The 16,772-nt window shown below is 45.3% G+C and overlaps 1 long non-coding RNA gene across 1 annotated transcript; it reads left to right on the plus strand.

Annotated features, from left to right (window-relative positions):
- The first annotated feature begins 239 nt into the window (after window positions 1-239).
- On the plus strand, window positions 240-15,614 carry LOC106005976. Its single transcript, XR_006609277.1, has 3 exons — window positions 240-433; window positions 1,108-1,274; window positions 14,776-15,614. It is a non-coding gene; the product is annotated as an uncharacterized LOC106005976 (long non-coding RNA).
- The last annotated feature ends 1,158 nt before the right edge of the window (window positions 15,615-16,772 follow it).

Consider the following 16,772-nt stretch of genomic DNA (forward strand, 5'->3'; position numbering starts at 1 on the left):
CGTAACCGAGTCTTTGTGCCCAAGGACAAGCCAGGCCAGGGAAAACTGCCTCTGTTCAGTGTTGCCCAGCCCTTGGCCCTCTCCTCTGTCTCGGCTGCCTCCAGGCGCTTGGCTACCCCTCTTCCACCCAAACATCCGAGTTCCTGTTCCCAAAATAGCTACTCGGAGGAAACCAAGACTTGGGGCCTCCGCAGGGGTGAATTCTCCGCGCGGACGCGGCTGCAGGGGGCGTGGCTACCGCCGGCCTTCCAGCCGCCCCGGGGCTGCCTAGGGGTCCTCAGAGCTGCTCCTCGGGCTCCGCCCACCGAAACTTCTGTTTTTCCTGTAAGAGCGAGGCAGGCAGCTGTGCGAGTATCACAGCTTTCATTGCTTTTCCGTCCCTCAGGAAAGGCGCTTAGGCTTCCCGGCGTTTGACCTCCGGATGAACTGACCAGTAAGTCCTCCCCTGTTAGCAGGGACCGTGGCTTACCGAACCACAGAACAATGCACGCACCCCAGCTGGAACTTCCTGATCCCCACCTCCCACCTTCCCATCATACAAAGCAAAAGAAGCCCCCTGGGTTTGTTGCCAGGGAGAGTGGCTGGCCTCTTCCTGCTGGGGGATGGGTGCAGGGGGAGCCAGGAGGAGGGGCCAGTCCTGGGAGAGTCCAACCTGCCCTTTGGGTAATGAAGCCCCTGCAACTAGGCCCCTCCTCTTGATTTCCATTCCTGTCCTGTAAAGTGGAATGAGCCAATGCTCTAGGAAGTGGTTCTCGGCCTCAGGTGCACACTGGAGTCACCTGGGCAGCTCCTAAGAATCCTTTACCCTTGGGCCCCTGGACCTAGAAAATCAGCGTCTCTGGGAGATGGGACCAGGCATTGGTGGTGTTTTAAAACTCCGCGTGTGGTTCCAGTGTGCAGCCAAGTTCGAGAACCTTCTCAAACTCTAACATATAAGAACCACCGGGGATCTTGTTAAAAATCAGTCAATCCGATTCCAGCAGGTTCCGGAGCTCTAACCAGGGACGCTGCCGCCACTGGTCCATAAAACACTTCTAGTCGTCAAGCTTTAGGAGACCTAGAGAGTCCCCAATAACAGCCTGGACTTCTCCGTGTTTGATTTGACAGGAGCAATGAGATGAGATGGAGAGTCAATAGACTTTCAGGCTACTAGGTCTGGAAGGGATTGGTGGGCTGGAAGCCACATCTCTGCATCTGGAAAATCTCTTCAGGAGAAGAGACAGTTGACAGGCAGTAGGAATGTGACTGAATTTGGGGTGGAGTGAAATATAAAGGTAAGCTTCAACTGTCCAAGTTCAGGATGAGAGGAATGGCAGGGTTAGGGGTCACCTCCGACAAGCCGGCTCAGCACCTGAGCCCAATGGTGGTGGCTCTCCTTTCAAAGCTAACCCAGCTGAGTGACATAAACCCTGGTGGAGACCATGAAAAGCCATCTGGCTGAGCGGGGTGATGGGGTCCCAGCCTGCTTAAGAAACCGGAGGGATGAGGCAGAGGTGTCTGCTTGGCTCGGGTCTTAGCATCTCAGATAGCGCTGGTATGTTCTACTGACAACAGGGAAAGTCTCTTTGCTGCCTGTTCTGCTCTGCTTGGCTTAGGAAGTAAAAGTAGCACTAGAATCTTGTGAGAGCCACAGCATCCATAGCCTTCGAGCCTTCCCTAGCTCAACCCCTGAGTCAGGAAGGCTGGAGCAATAAGGTAGCTGGTGGGATTCAGGACTCCCCAAACTTTACTTTTTGTTGGTAAAACGGGGGTGAGGGGTGGGCAAAAGTATCCACCTCACTGGATTATTGTGAGAATTATATAAGATAGTGTGTGTGAGAGCACATAGTACATGCTCAATAAATGCTAGCTTCTATAATAATGATTATTATTATAGGTATTATTATACTACCATAATAATGGTATTATTAATAATACAATTCATCTCATAGGATATGCAAACACCTATCATAATGCTTCACCTATAGGAGAGGGGCAATAAACACTTGTGAAATCTAAGCAGAAGCTAGGTAAGTTTTTCTTCTATGCTCCCCTTCTTTTTTATACATCAGCTTTGAGTCAGTTTCCATCCTGTGCTGAGTCAGGCTTTTTGGCCTTAGTTGCAAACCTGCTCCCTAATCTCCATCCAGACGCACAGAGAAGGTTTGGAATGCACGTTTTTCCCTGAAGAAGTGTGGCCAGCAGTTCTGCCTCCTTTCCAGAGGAGAGGTCTGACTGGTAGGAGCCAGACGAAGAGATAGACATGGGACGAGAACTCCTACAGAGATCCCACTAGTTAAGGGCTCAGTACCAGGCACTCTGCAGTTGCTCTCAGTCATTGCCAGCATCTTGTCTCCTTAATAACAAAGGAAGATGGAGGAAGGAGTCATCCCCATGCACCACATTCTTGCCGTCAGAGAATGGCTTTGGGAATCACTCCTTTATCTCTGGAAGTTTCTGCCTCTCTTAGGACTCAGAGGACTAAGTCCAGAGGGACTTCAACATTCATCAGTCTCATGATGTCCCCTTGAATTTAAATGCAGAGGGAGATGCTAGAGAGAGGCTAGGACCCAGGAAGAGCCACGTCCAGCCGTGTGACAACACAGAGCATAGCACCTGCAGTGTTCCTGCACAGTTACGTGTGTGCAGGAGGGATCTGCTTTCTGCCAAGCTCCAGCTCTGTCTGGCTCAAGACATTTTGGGGTGGGAGGCAGGGGCCAGACTTCTGGAGACCACAGAACCTCAAGTGAGGGAAGACATCTGAAGGGCAGCGAGCTTGGCCTTCGTTGTTAGAAGGGGGCCATACAGGACACAGAGTGGTGACTTGTCCTGGGATTTGTCCCACCCAGCCCCGCAGAATCAGGTCAGTCCTGGAATACAGGGCACCATGAGTGAGAGGGAAAAGAGCTGTTCAGTGAGGGGTTGGGAGGTATTGGAGCCAGAGCAGCTCAGATCTGGCACTCCTGGGCTCCATGTGAGTTAGCAGCATGAGACACCCTCCTCTCCTCCATGGTGTATTTTGTCACATGGAGGTTCTAGCAATTTCTTTGTCTAGGCTGGCAGTTTCCAGTGTAGGGAGAAACACAGACTGGCAGGAGTGGAGATGGCCAGCAGGTGTAGCCATGCCCAGGATTGGTGACAGTGACCCGTGGGAGGGAAGGATGGAGGTGTCCACAGTGCATCAGTGTGCTCTCTGGATGCAAGAGCTGTGACCAGAGAAATCCCAGTGCTTAGTGAGACAGAAGGACAGAGGTGCCCTACAGAGGCAGCATTTGGAGCCAAAAGCCAGCAAAAGAGGCTGGGAGCCTGGGACACCATGTGGTAGTTGAGTGGACTTGGGCTTGAGCTCCCAGAGGACTCCCAGAAACACAGTACAGGAGGCTCTGCCAGGAGATGAAGTCTTGCATTGGCTGGTGGTTAGTGGACTGACTACTGTCCAGGTCATCTGGGTTTAAACTTAGCCTGCCCAAGGAATGCTGGGATATCTGTCAGTATCCCATTATCAGTGGAATGAAGCCTGCTTTGACACATCCTTTGAGCACTCCTATCTCTCTCTCTCCTCTCTGTCTGGGTTTTTGTCTATCTCTCTGTCTTTGTCTCTGTCCTTCCATCTCCATGTCTGTCTCTGTCTCTGTCTTATTCTCCCTGCCTCCATTCCCACAAAATGCATGACTCATTCTGGGCATTCAACAAATATTTTTTAACTCCACATTATGTAAAAATTCACACACGCAGAAGCAGCAGAATAAAATAAGGACCTCTCAGGTACCCATCACCCAGTTTCAGCAATCATGAACATTCTCCACTGCCCTCCCCGAGATTATTCTGAAGCAAGCTCAGACATCCTCCATAAATATTTCAGATGCCTCTAAACGATAAGCACTCTGTAAAAACCATAACCACGATCCCATAGCACACTCAGAAAAGCTAGCACTAATTCCTTAAATCAGTATCTAAATACAATCTAAATATAATCTAAATACAATCCTTAGGTCATGTTTGTTAATGTGTCATAACTCCCCCACATCCCTTTTAAACTCTAGTCAACAAATGTTTTTGGGCTGACCACATCTTTTCTGTTTCTGTGTGTCTTTCTGTTTTTCTATTTCTTGTTTTTCCACTTACCCTTCTGTCCACCAGTTTGGTTTCTTTCCATCTGTGTATGTCTGTTTCAATGTAACATTATTTCTGTGATTTTTTTTTCTCTGTGTGTGACTTTATCTATACCTTTCTCTCTCTGCCTCCTTCCCAAGCCTTGTCTGTCTCTGTCACATGCACACACACCAAGCACACTCACACATAGGTTCATGCTCCCTGGGGTCAGCAAGGGAACCCTGCACACACCCTTGACTGAAAGTGTATGAATTTTGTATGAAGTTGGGGCTGAAGAATGAAAGAGATCTCTGGCCAAAATGTTAGTGTGGCTTCACTGAAGCACTTTCTGCTGTTTCATGCTGTGCACATTCCACGGGCCCCCTTCCAGTGACTGAGCCCCTTCTGATGGACTGAGCCCCCTGCTTCTTGTGAATGAGCTCCCTCCTTCAACAATATACATGAAGGAGGCCCCTAGGACCATAGCACATCATCAACGCGAAGGCTGAAGGGTGCTGCACAGATATACGTGGCGTGTGTTACTTTATCTGTTGTTCCAAATAAAACTTAAGACTCACCCATTGGTGAATTCCTAAAGCACTGTCTGAAAAGAAGCTGTAGAATGCTTGTTGGCCAAGCGCTGCTTTTCATCAATCACAGGGACAGTGTTCCATTTTGAAAGAAATCTTTTACCGAGTCTTAAATTATTTGTTAGAGCTGGAGGCAACAAACCCAGGCTTTTCCCATTCTTTCTAGCAATGGATTTCTTTTTTTAATAAAATCTTACATAAAACCTGGAGATATAAAGTGAGTAAAAACAGAACTTGGTATGTGTGGGCCAGGGGGAGAAGGGAGAAAGCTGTAGAAAATTTAAAAAAAAAAATTTTTTTTAAAAAAACTCAATCGAAGAAACTTATTTTCTAAAGGAGTAAACTGGGTTCCAGAGTGGGGGCCGTGACCCACGCAAGCCCAACAGCAGCCTCCAGCATCCCATAAGTCCCTCTTGTCTTACTCCTTACAGACACATTCAGAATTTCAGGGAGGATCTGTGTCTCCGGGTTTTGTTTTTGTTTTTTGTTTTTGTTTTTGTTTTTTTCCCAAGTAGTTATTTTGGCAAATGTACTAAACTGAGCAGTGATCTGGGAGATTTCATGACCCAGACATCACTCGAGCTGTGGCTTTTTTCTTTCCTGGGACAAAACCTGTTGGATGACTCTTAAGCAAATGACTAAAGGCAGAATGACTTGAGAGTCTGGTCACCAAGGTCAGGATTGTAGAATGTGAGGCTGCCTCTTATGGGAGTGGCCCTGTGCTTGGGGGCAGATGAATCCTAGTGTTTGGCTAACAGAGCTGGAGAGCCAAGCAGTGACCCTCCTTGATGAAGAACACTTGCTATGAACCAGTGTGAAATGGAATTACAGAGTAGGGGGAAGGAGCCTGCGGGATGAGAGGTGCCTTAGCTGTCTGGGTCCCAGCTGCCATGTAGGAACTTAGAGAAGCCATGGACAGCATAACTGTGACTCTAGAAGAAACTGGAAGTTCTTACTTGCTGGATGTGTGCGCCTCCAGTAGCAGCTGATAGCAAAAGCTGCCAGTTCCTATAAATACAGAGAAAAAACTGATGGCTGTCAGAGAGAAGGGACATGGGGACATGGGCGAAATGAGTGAAGGGGATGGGTGATACAGGCTTCCAGAAATGGAATGACTAAATCCTGGGAATTAAAGGCACAGAGTAGGGGTGCCTGGATGGCTCAGTTGTTAAGTGTCTGCCTTTGGCTTGGGTCGTGGTCCCAGGGTCTGGGATCGAGCCCTGCATCCAGCTCCCTGCTCAGCCAAAGCTTGCTTCTCCCTCTCCCACTCCCCTTGCTTGTGTTCCCTCTCTCACTGTGTCTTTCTCTGTCAAATAAATAAAACCTTAAAAAAATAATAATAAAGGCCCAGCGTAGGGAATATAGTCAATGACACTGTAATAGCGCTGTATGGTGACAGATGGGATCTACACTGTGGGAGCACAGCAGAACATATAGGCTTGTCAATTCACCATGTTGAACACCTGAAACTAATGTGACTTTGTGTGTCAACTAGACTGAAATTTTTTTTAAAAGCTGCTATTCTCTCAGTTCACAATGAAGGTTGATTATGAGTAAGCTCAGTAGAGAATTGTGTTATTCTGTATAGCTTAGAGACTTGAAAATGTGCCTGACTGCTACTCATCTTGGAAGACCAGTGAGGCATACTAGAAAACACCTGAGTCTCGGCACGGGAACACAGAGTGTAAACTCCGGCTCCACCACTTTCTAGCTGAGTAATTCTGGAGCATCACCTTGCCCACTAGGCTTTGGTTTCCTCATCTCCGAATCAGGATAATGCCACCTTGCTACCTCACAATGTGCTTCATGTTGCGTATCTCTCAACAACTTTGCCAAGCCGGTATTGGAAACCTCACTTTACCAAAAAGGAAACCATACCCCAAGAGGAGGCACCTGCAGCCCCATACATCCAGTAACAGCCCCATTTGAACAGGTTCCTACTGGGTTCCTGGGCCGTGTGTTTTCCATCACCCCTACTGCTTCCTATCTAATCTGCTGTTGGACAAATGAGAACACAGCAGCTAAGAAACACTGCATTCTAAAACAGCCAAGATTCAAATTTATGGAGAAAGAAAGTAGACTAGTAGTTGCCCCAGGCCAGGGTAGGAACAGAGATGAAGTGTAAATTAGCAGAAGAGACCATATTGGGGGAGGGTGTAGATGCTGCACTAACTACTGAGTCATGGCGATGGTTGCACAACTCTAAATTTCCTAAAAAGCACCGAATTGGATACTTGTGAATTTTTGTATAAAACGTACCTCAATAAAGCTGTTAACAAAAAGCCGAGATTATAAAACACTTCTATTCTAGACAGAATTGTCTGTTTTACCAAGCATATCTGGAAGCAGTTAGTATTAGTTTATTTCCTTTAAAAGGTATTTCTTATAATTACTGATTTGAAAAAGTAGTGACATGCTAGTGACACAGTTAATATCTGCTTTGTTTTGTTCTTCTCGCTCTGAGACCATGGGCTGGCCACGTGGTCAGTCAGCACTGGAAGTAACTAACACAGGTAAGCATCATGGGCTCTCACAGCTGGCAGGGTTAGAGACCTGGAAACCCCTCTATACCTACCCTTAGAGGGAGGCTAGTTAGCAGCATGCAAGGTATAGCAACAATCAGCCATCCTGAAGGAGAGCACCTACAAGCCTAAACCAAGGCAGTTAGCATTTTTATTCCCACTTGGACCCACTAAGCCCCCTGGACCTCAGCCGCATGTCCCCAGTCTGGCTGGACAAATCCTGGCCTTTCGGAAAATGGCATGAGGTAACATGAGGAAGAGTTCTCTCACCAATTCTTGGCTACAAAGGGAAAAGAGAGGAAAATTCCAGCAAGGTTGTATTTTCAGAAAGGGTGGTGTCTGCGGGACTGCAAATGTGGAGTTTATAGTTAAGTGTTTTGTGAGGTGGGCAGTGCTAGTCCTCCATCTGATTTGAACTGGAAAGTTGAATTGCTGTTTAAAGGAAGTGCTCTTTGTGGTTTGGTGACACTCGTACATTTCTCAGATTAGTGTGGCCACACATTGGCAGTAGGTGGTGCCTGGGTGGGAAAGAGCCAGTTTACATGTTGATATGCGGGATGGGACCTATTAAGGGCTTTGTATCCTCCCATGCTGTGTGCAGAACCAGCAGGGGTTGGTAAGAAAGAGAAAAGATACCTCAGAGGGGTTGGGGGCCCCCTTGTACCAGCATCTTTGCTGGGCTCAGGGGAAGCAGGGAGCAAGGATTTGAGTGCAAGCAGCTCATCATTTGGAGCCCATCTCAGAAAGCATCAGTAGGGGAGTAGGGAGTGAGGCAAAATAGGGCAGACCAAGAAAGGCATTTTCATAAACAACCTCCCAAGGCTTTAAGGGAGGAAGCTGTAGGAGACTATAGAATAAAGTCTCAGCCTTGTGTGCACATTGGAATCACCTGGGGGTTTGTTGAAACATATTGCTGGGCTCCCAACCTCAGAGTTTCTGATTCAGTAGGTCCAAAGTGTGTAGGACCTTAAAGTTTGCATTCCTAATAAGTCCCCAGGTGATGCTGATGCTGTTGTCCTGGCATGATACTTTGAGGAGTGAAGAAGATGATTCGGATGGTCAGACCCAGGGGTGAGGAGTTGGGGTATTTATGTACCAATTCCCATCTCGTGTTGTGGAAGGCTGCTCCTGGAATGGTTAACTGCCTGGTACCCTGTGTACCAGCAGGCCCTGCAGCCAGGGAAGGTTTGCAGGCTGAGAGTAACAAGTGCTTGCTATAAAGCAAAGCTATAAGGTTATGTGGGAACAGAGTACAGGGGCACCAAGAAGGCCAGCCACACTGCCTGCAGGAACAGAGTATCTCTGCATTAACTATCAGAGTCCTCTGTATCTGATGGAAAAAGTATTACAGCATAGTGCCACAAAAAAGGATTAGTGCCCCAGCTGCTTTAATATCCATAGCAGTGTGACCTTAACTAGATCTCTTACCTTCTCTGGGCCCCGCCCCAACTGGAAGGCCCCACCTGTCTCAAAAATTCCTGGATTCTCTGATTACTAGATCCAAGTGACCATGCTCAACCACAGCCTGTGAAAACATTCGGCCCCAAGAGAGCTCCAGGAAAGCACATTTACATCTATCACCCCTGCCCAGCATCCTTCCCCAAGGATTCAAATTTTGTCCAAGCAGGTGCTGCCCCCAGACTGTGAGGCAATACACTCCAAAGCTTGAGGCTTCCTAGGGTGGGCATCCTGTGTGGTTCCTACAGGTCCCTGGTCCCCAGGCACCAGGCTCACTGCCTTCCCTTCGCATCCTTGGCAGGTGTATCAAGCATTAATAAGATACTTCATGTCAGTCAAAGAAGACTATAAGACTATGTATTTTCTTTTAATGAGTTGTGCAGTTAAAATAATAAACTGCTTAATCTTTTCATTTGGGGTAGAATGATGTATTATGGCAGACTCGATTGCTCCCCCACTTCCTTCCCTTTCCCTGGATAGCCTGGCAATGACACTACCTGGTCATTGCCCTTGCTGGGCACCTGAGTGTAAAAGGCAAGCCTGCAAATCCCCAGAGAACTAGAAAAAAGAGGGTAGTCTTGGCTTCCCAGTGTCAAGGAAGCTCAAGGCACCTGCAACCAGTGCAAACCACTTAGATTCAGATAGACTAACAGAGTGGACATCTACAGCTTTTGTCTTCCAAGCAGTCAGATTCCCTTTTGTCAGAAACAGCTCCTCAGTTCTCCATGGAAATCCACACTTCTCCATTCATAATCCCAGTGGTTCAGGATGTTAACATCTACCTTGTCCCAGATGGGCCTAATCAGCCTATTTCACCTCACCCTGATCTAGTGAGGGTCAGTCCAGTGGTAGCCAGTGAGGATGCCAGTCCGTTAAGGGATCTCCTGCTCCAAATGTCAGGAAATTCCAGGACCAAGATTCTGGGTCTGTTCACAATTCCCTGACTTAGATAGAAAGCATAATAAAACATAATGGTACCAAAAAAGTTGCTAGTGCTGAGCTTCTCTTGCACTCATAGCTTTGTGACCTCAAATCTCACCTTCTCTGGGCCCTTAGCTCAAAGAATTCCATGACTCCACCTGTCTTGAAAATTCCCTGATTCTCTGTCCAGAAAAGCCCTGTAACTTGACAACTAGATTCATGTTACCATGTTCAACCACTGCCTGTGAAACATTTACTTAGTACTGTATCTGGGAGGGCCACATCATCACTGTGCTTGACTCCTGAAAACCCAGAGTGGCTTAGGAAAGTCTCATAGCAACTTTTTCCATCATCAACATTCCCCTTGCATTCCTGGATATGAAATCTCATGCTACCATAAATACCCATTACTATTTGACCTGGCTTCAAGTCGTATGATTGGGGACACACACAGTAGTAAGACCTTAAAAAATATTTCAATGAATCACTAAAGGTTAAGAACTTCACTGACTATCTTTTCAAGAGGAGGGCAGAGCACTGAAGGATTTTGCCGTGCTCATCTCCCTGCAAGGACTATCTCTCCTGCTCCCCTAAGCAGCAATCTCCCTTCATCCAACCTTCAAGGTTCACCCCTTTCTGAAGAACCCCTGGGCCCTCCCAGGCACAGCCAGGTGCTTTCTCTATTGGAGTTCTTCTTCCTTCCTTCAAGTGTCCAGAGAATGAGTAGGAGGCCTAGGTTGGAAGACCAAACCTTCATGGTCAGCCATGACCCAGCCGCCATCTTTGTGTTTCCATGGTCTCAAGGAAGAATTGACTTACTCCAGGAAATGTGTGTGAACTTGGACAGGCATGGGTGTGATTCCTCTTGCTAGGAGATCTGAAACAGGGTGCCTAAAGACCTTCTCACACAGTCCCAGGGTTAGGAAAGAAGAATAAGTGGGGACCCTGCTTCTCATAAAAGTATCTATTGTTTATATTGTCATGTTGGGAGTTACTTTGTCCTGCCTGCCCCATGGGAGTGGCTGAAAGCTCCTTGCCTGACCCCTGACCTGCTGCCAAATTTTCTTGGACCTCCTGAGTTTTGTGATGACTGATCTTAGAGCCAGGTCACCCTGGTCTACTTTCTGTCCTTTCAAACAAGTATGGAAGAAGACATCCCAGTCACACTTCCTTCTTCAAATATGAATCAAGCCAGAGTACAGATGTATAGCAGGTTTGGATATTTTTTATCCAAGTTCTAATTGATTTCAAATCCTAATTAAGGAGTAACTAATAAATGGACAATGAAGGACCCTCAAAATCACTTTTTCCGTCTTATAATTTGACTTTCAGTCTCTTTTCTCTAAGCCTTGAAAAGATCTGATATGTTCATGTGAAACTGATTTTGCCTATTCAGTAATGATATGCTCCTCCCTTTTGTCTTTGGTTGCCCACTATCCCAACCTCATTTCCCCATATTTAATGTCTTCTCCATCAGTCTTGCTCCCATGATAGATGTCAAAGACACCATGCAGGTAGGGCATAGGCAGGTGGTCTAGGCTTGGAACTAGCTCAATCTCACCCACATTCCCAAGACTCACAGTTGAAAATTAGTGACCCAAAGAAGCAAGGAAAAAGAGAAATCCTCCTGTTGCTAATGGGAGCACTGTCATCATAACATCCAGAGTTCAGTGGTCAACTCAGTGGCATCCACACCAGTCTGCATCTGTGGCACAACTGTGGTTCTGTCAATACAGCCTCCCTCTGTCCACTTCCAACCCCCAAACCTCATTCTCCAGATATCCCAGGGATACCACAAGCTGCCCAATATCCTTTCAGTGAATTCTTCTCTCTGACTGCATCATCCAGTCAACTCACATGCAACAAAGAACCCCAGTCATGATTCTACTACCTGCTTTCTTCTCTTGTCTCCCTCAACAGAAACCTGCTTCTGTCTGTTGCTGGCATAGCCTTTGATGGCCTGGCCCATCCCTTCTAAGATATCCAAGCATCTCCTCTGAGGACCCTCCATCCCCTGAGGGGTCTCACCCCACACTGTACTATAAGCATTTACCTGCCTGGGCTTTGTTTTGTTTTGTTTTGTTTTCTGCTGCAAATATCACCCAAGAAAGTCAGAGATGAAAGAAGGATGCTTCTTGGCCTATGCTGATCCCTTTAAGACTTTCTCTGTGGGGCTGGTTCAGAGAGACAGGTAGGCATTTGCCTCAAGGTCTGTGGAGTCACCTGTACTGTTTAGCAAATCAAAGGGAAGTCGTGGTGGCTTGGTGTACAGAACTAGGAAATTTGCCTGGAGGCTTTGCATCGTTACTGGCAACTCAAGAGTCTTTTACCCAGGGGCACCTGGGTGGCTCAGTGGGTTAAGCCGCTGCCTTCTGCTCAGGTCCTGATCTCAGGGTCCTGGGATTGAGCCCCACATCGGGCTCTCCGCTCAGCAGGGAGCCTGCTTCCTCCCCTCTCTCTCTGCCTGCCTCTCTGACTACATGTGACACCTCTCTCTCTCTCTCTGTCAAATAAATAAAAAATATCTTTAAAAAAAAAAAAAAGTCTTTTACCCAAAGATGTCTCAAGAGACCTTCTCATCATACTTGGGGGGCAAATTAAGGCCTACCAGGAAAGTGGTTTACTCTGAGTCACATGTCAGATTAGCAGCTGCTAATACTGATACCTAGTAACCTTCAACCCAACTGGTCAAATATATGTAATAGCCTACAAGGCTTTCTTCCACTTCAAATCTTTATTTTTTCAAATACTTTATTTTTCCTCATTTAAGCAGATCGGCCAATTAAGTTCTCTTCTACAGAGCCAAATATGTATATCTTCATAAAAATACAAGATGGGATTGGGAGGGAGACAAACCATAAGTGACTCTTAATCTCACAAAACAAACTGAGGGTTGCTGGGGGGAGGGGGGTTGGGAGAAGGGGGTGGGATTATGGACATTGGGGAGGGTATGTGCTTTGGTGAGTGCTGTGAAGTGTGTAAACCTAGTGATTCACAGACCTGTACCCCTGGGGATAAAAATATATGTTTATAAAAAATAAAAAATTAAATTAAATTTTAAAAAAATAGTTTTTGAATTTAAAAATGTAGCAGGGGTGATTACACATAATTTTTTTTTCCAACCTTTGCTTATTTGTCTAGGGCCTGACCAAAGCTTAAATTTTTCAAATGAAAGGATCTTTGTATCAGTCAAGATTGTTCAGAGAAACAGAACCAATGGGATAGTTTAGTGGGTAGATAGATGGATAGATAGATGGATGGACGGATAGATAGATAGATAGACAGGAGAGGAGAATTACTATAGGAATTGGCTCATGCAGTTATGGATACCAAAAAGTCCCATAACCTTCCATCTGTAAGCTGGACAACTAAGAAAACCAGTGGTACAATTCAGCCTGACTCTGAAAGCCTGATGCCTGGGGAGCTGATGGTATAAGTCCCCAAGTCTGAAGGCCCAAGAACCAGATGCTGTGATGTCCAAGGGCAAGAGAAGATGGATGTCCTAGCTCAAGAAGAAAGAGGAACTCACCTCTCCATTGACCTTTTTGTTCCTTTCAGGCCCCCGATGGATTGGATGTTGCTGCCCACATTGGTGAGGGCCAGTTTCTCCATTCAGTCTACTGAATCAGATGTTACTGTCTTCCAGAAACACCTTCACAGACACATCCAATGATAATGTATCACCAGCCATGTAGGCATCTCTTAGGCCAGTCAAACTGACACATTAAATTAACCATCACAAGTCTACTACTTGTCACTTTGGCACCTATATCTGTGTCCTTAAACCATACTTCATATCTTAATAAAAGACAATTGCAAGGTTATAAATCTGTTTAACATGACTCTGTCTGTCAAATAGATAAATAAAATCTTTTAAAAAAAATCTGTTTAACATGATACAACTATTCTGCATACAACTGAAAAACCTTTCCCTGAAAAAGGAGGTAAACTCCTTGAGTGCACTTTACCCTTCTCCTTAATATCCTGTACCTTAAATATTATGATGTAAAATTAACAATATTTAAATATTGATATAAAGACAATTCATCTTACGTGATAAGAAAATAAGGGAAGAAAGAAAACAAAAATATTTACTTAATATATGTACATAAACACACAAACACTCATAAAACAAGGAAGAAATAGTGATAACAATTACAGCCTTGTTTCTATAACTAGTCACGTCATCATGACTAAGACTTATGACTACCTTCTTCTACTATCCATTCTGTATCCCTTTTGCCTTCAGCAAGCACCTTCACTGGTAATGCTTCTTTACCTGGTGAAGTGACCCAAACCCATTTTTGAAGAGTCTCTCCCATTATTAGTCCTGTCTGGATGAGGTCATTATACTTTTCCATTGACCTTAATCACAAGGCATGATGATTCTAAGAGATGCCTTGAGGGATCTCCTGTATTCCAGACATACTCTTCCATTCTCCATGGTAGAAAACCAGTCCGATTTCCCCTTGTGTGTCAGGATCAAGCACCCCAGCCAACATAGCAATTCCCTTCTTTGTCAGGTGTTTCAGAAGCCTGTGCACCCCAAAATGGCCTGATGGCCATCTCAAGTTCCAGTTCAGTGGAAACCCTGTGTCTGCTGGTGGCACCATTGCTCCTTCAGGAACTAAGACCTCTAGGCCAGCAGAATGTAAAGTCATGAAAACAGAAAGCAAAAATTTTCTGGTGTGTCCCTAGGGATAATAGTGAGTTGTGCCACTTCCATTTCTACCCCTTGATTCCTGGACCTGTGAAACCTTGCTGTGGGTGAAACAGCACCAGATTTTGGATTCAGACCAAATATACCAGCTGATTCAGACCATATATACCTTCTGGAAAACTTTGCTCCAGCCCTACCTAGCTGGTGCTGTAAATGTGTCTTCAAAAGGCCATTCCACCATTCTATCAAGCCAGCCACTTCATGATGATGGGAAACATAGCAATACCAGTGAATTCCATGAGTGTGGGCCAGTTGCTGCACTTCTTTTGCTTTGAAGTGAATTCTTTGGTCTGAAGCAATGTTGTGTGAAATCCTGTGATGGTGGATAAGGCAATCTATAAGTGCATGAGTGGGAGTTTTGGCAGAAGCATTGAATACAAGGAAGGGAAATTTGTATCCAGAATAAGCGTCTATATCAGTAAGGACAAAATGCTATCCCTTTCATGATGAAATTGGTCCAACATAATCAAATTTTTTATTTTTTGTCTTTCAGCCCAATTACCTTGGAGGTGGGAAGAGTGTCCATCAGCCAAAGTTGTTAACCTTTATGAGTTGTTTTCTGTTTTGTTTTTTATTTTCTTTTTGGAACACTGTAAGCAATACTTCAATATCTACAATCCACTGTCAAGTAAGAAAAGCTAAAAGCAGAGACATTTATTAGCTCAATTTTTACACAAAAAAATGCACCAAAAATGCATATATGTTTATGTATCTGCACCAGTTTATATGACCTAGAGAAGTATGTGGAAGGAAACGACAAGTTGGCCAATAGTTGTTATCAGATAGAATTAGGTTTCATTGTGAGTAACAGAGACTAGGAAAAAAAGTGATTTAAGATAGAAGCTCTTTCTCCCATATGTGTAAAAGGAACCTGGAGGTAGACTGTCCAATATGATAGCTCTACAAGGTCACCAGAAACAGACACAGCTTCTGGATCCCTCCTCCACTGTCCCATGGTATGGCCCTTGTCCTTATGGTCCAAGATAATTGCTGAAACTCCAGCCATCATATACAAGAGAGCAGGAAGGAGAAAGGAAAGGGAAATAAAAGCTTACTTTTAAAGGAGGCCTCTGAGAAGTTTCTCTCACATGACAATTCCACTTACATCTTATTGGTCAGAATCTAGATATATGACCACACATGGTTGCAAAGGAAGCTGGGAAATGTAATCTTTTAGCTAGGGAACAATGTAATACCTAAAATCTAAGGTTTGTTAAACTGAGATGATCAGGCAGAATGGATACTGATTAGCCTTCAGCAGTCTCTCCAAACAGCTAATTTGAGGATAAGGAAGTGAGGTTATCGGAAAGGAGGGGATGGAAGGGCATGCAGATAGAAATGGTTACATGTGAATATGTGTATATGTAACTTTGTATTATTTCACTAGCTAAAGTGAGTTTTTAAAAAGTAACTTTTGGAATAATTTAAATACATTTTTAATAAGCATGATAAGGGAAATTTCCCAGTAAGTCTTCATATAAAATACACAGAACAGACTAATGAACAAGCAGCTTCATCAGCTTTGTTTTGTTTTGTTTTGTTTTTTAAGAAAAGAGGGCCAAAATGAGACACCATGGTGGATAATGTAAGGTCCCTGTGCGGGTCTTCCATCGAGGCACAAATGCATATCAGCGAGGAGAAGGTCTGAAGGGAGCTGGAGTCTGGAGCAGAAGCAGAATGCAGGGAGAAAAAGATGGCTGCTCAGAATCCGAACTCAAGACTCTTAGGACCTGTTGAGCTTGACCAGGGCAGAAGCAGTCCTTTAAGAACCCACCTGAAGAATATGAGGTGGGCCTTCTTGGACTTGAGAAAATTGTGGTACCAGGTGCAGAGTCTATCCCCAAACTCAGCCATGTTCCAGAGAAAACAAGGTATACTGGCATGTTCCATCCAATTCCCGGGGCATGGAACCCTGATTAGAACTCAAGCAGCCCCTTTCCCGGGAAGAGCTCTGCTCCCTATTTCGTCCCACAGAGCTTTTCCCTCACAACCCCATGATCTTGCTATGAGGAGAAGCAAGAACTCATTCTTTCTTGGGTTCTAATTCTTGGAATTTGGACCCCTGTCAGGGTGTGGGGGTTCTAAAGTGGGGATACCAGTCAACTGCTTTTCTCCTGCAAGTTCCTGTTTAGGCACTTGGTTCCCCAAAGCAAAAAATGGTACAGAGTATCCTGGGTATCCAGAAACAACCCTGTATTAATTTCCCAGTGTTGCCATAATAAAACGTCACACACTGGGTACTCAAAACGATGGAAACAAATTCTTCCAAAATCTTGGATCCAAGGTGCCAGCCAGGCCATGCTCCATGAGATTGGATAGACTCCTTCATTGCCCCTTCCATCTTCTGGTGGTGGCATTCAGACCCTGGCTTCCTCTCCTTTGCAGCTCTATCATTCCAGCTTTTGCCTCTGTCATCATGTGGTGTTCTTCCTGTGTGTCTGTCTTCTCCTCTCTTGTAAGGATACTGTTCATAGTGGACTAAGGCCTGTC

This window comes from Mustela putorius, unplaced genomic scaffold (assembly GCF_011764305.1).
Source record: "Mustela putorius furo isolate JIRA1106 unplaced genomic scaffold, ASM1176430v1.1 tig00003834_pilon_pilon_pilon, whole genome shotgun sequence".
Classification (NCBI taxonomy): Eukaryota; Metazoa; Chordata; class Mammalia; order Carnivora; family Mustelidae; genus Mustela; species Mustela putorius.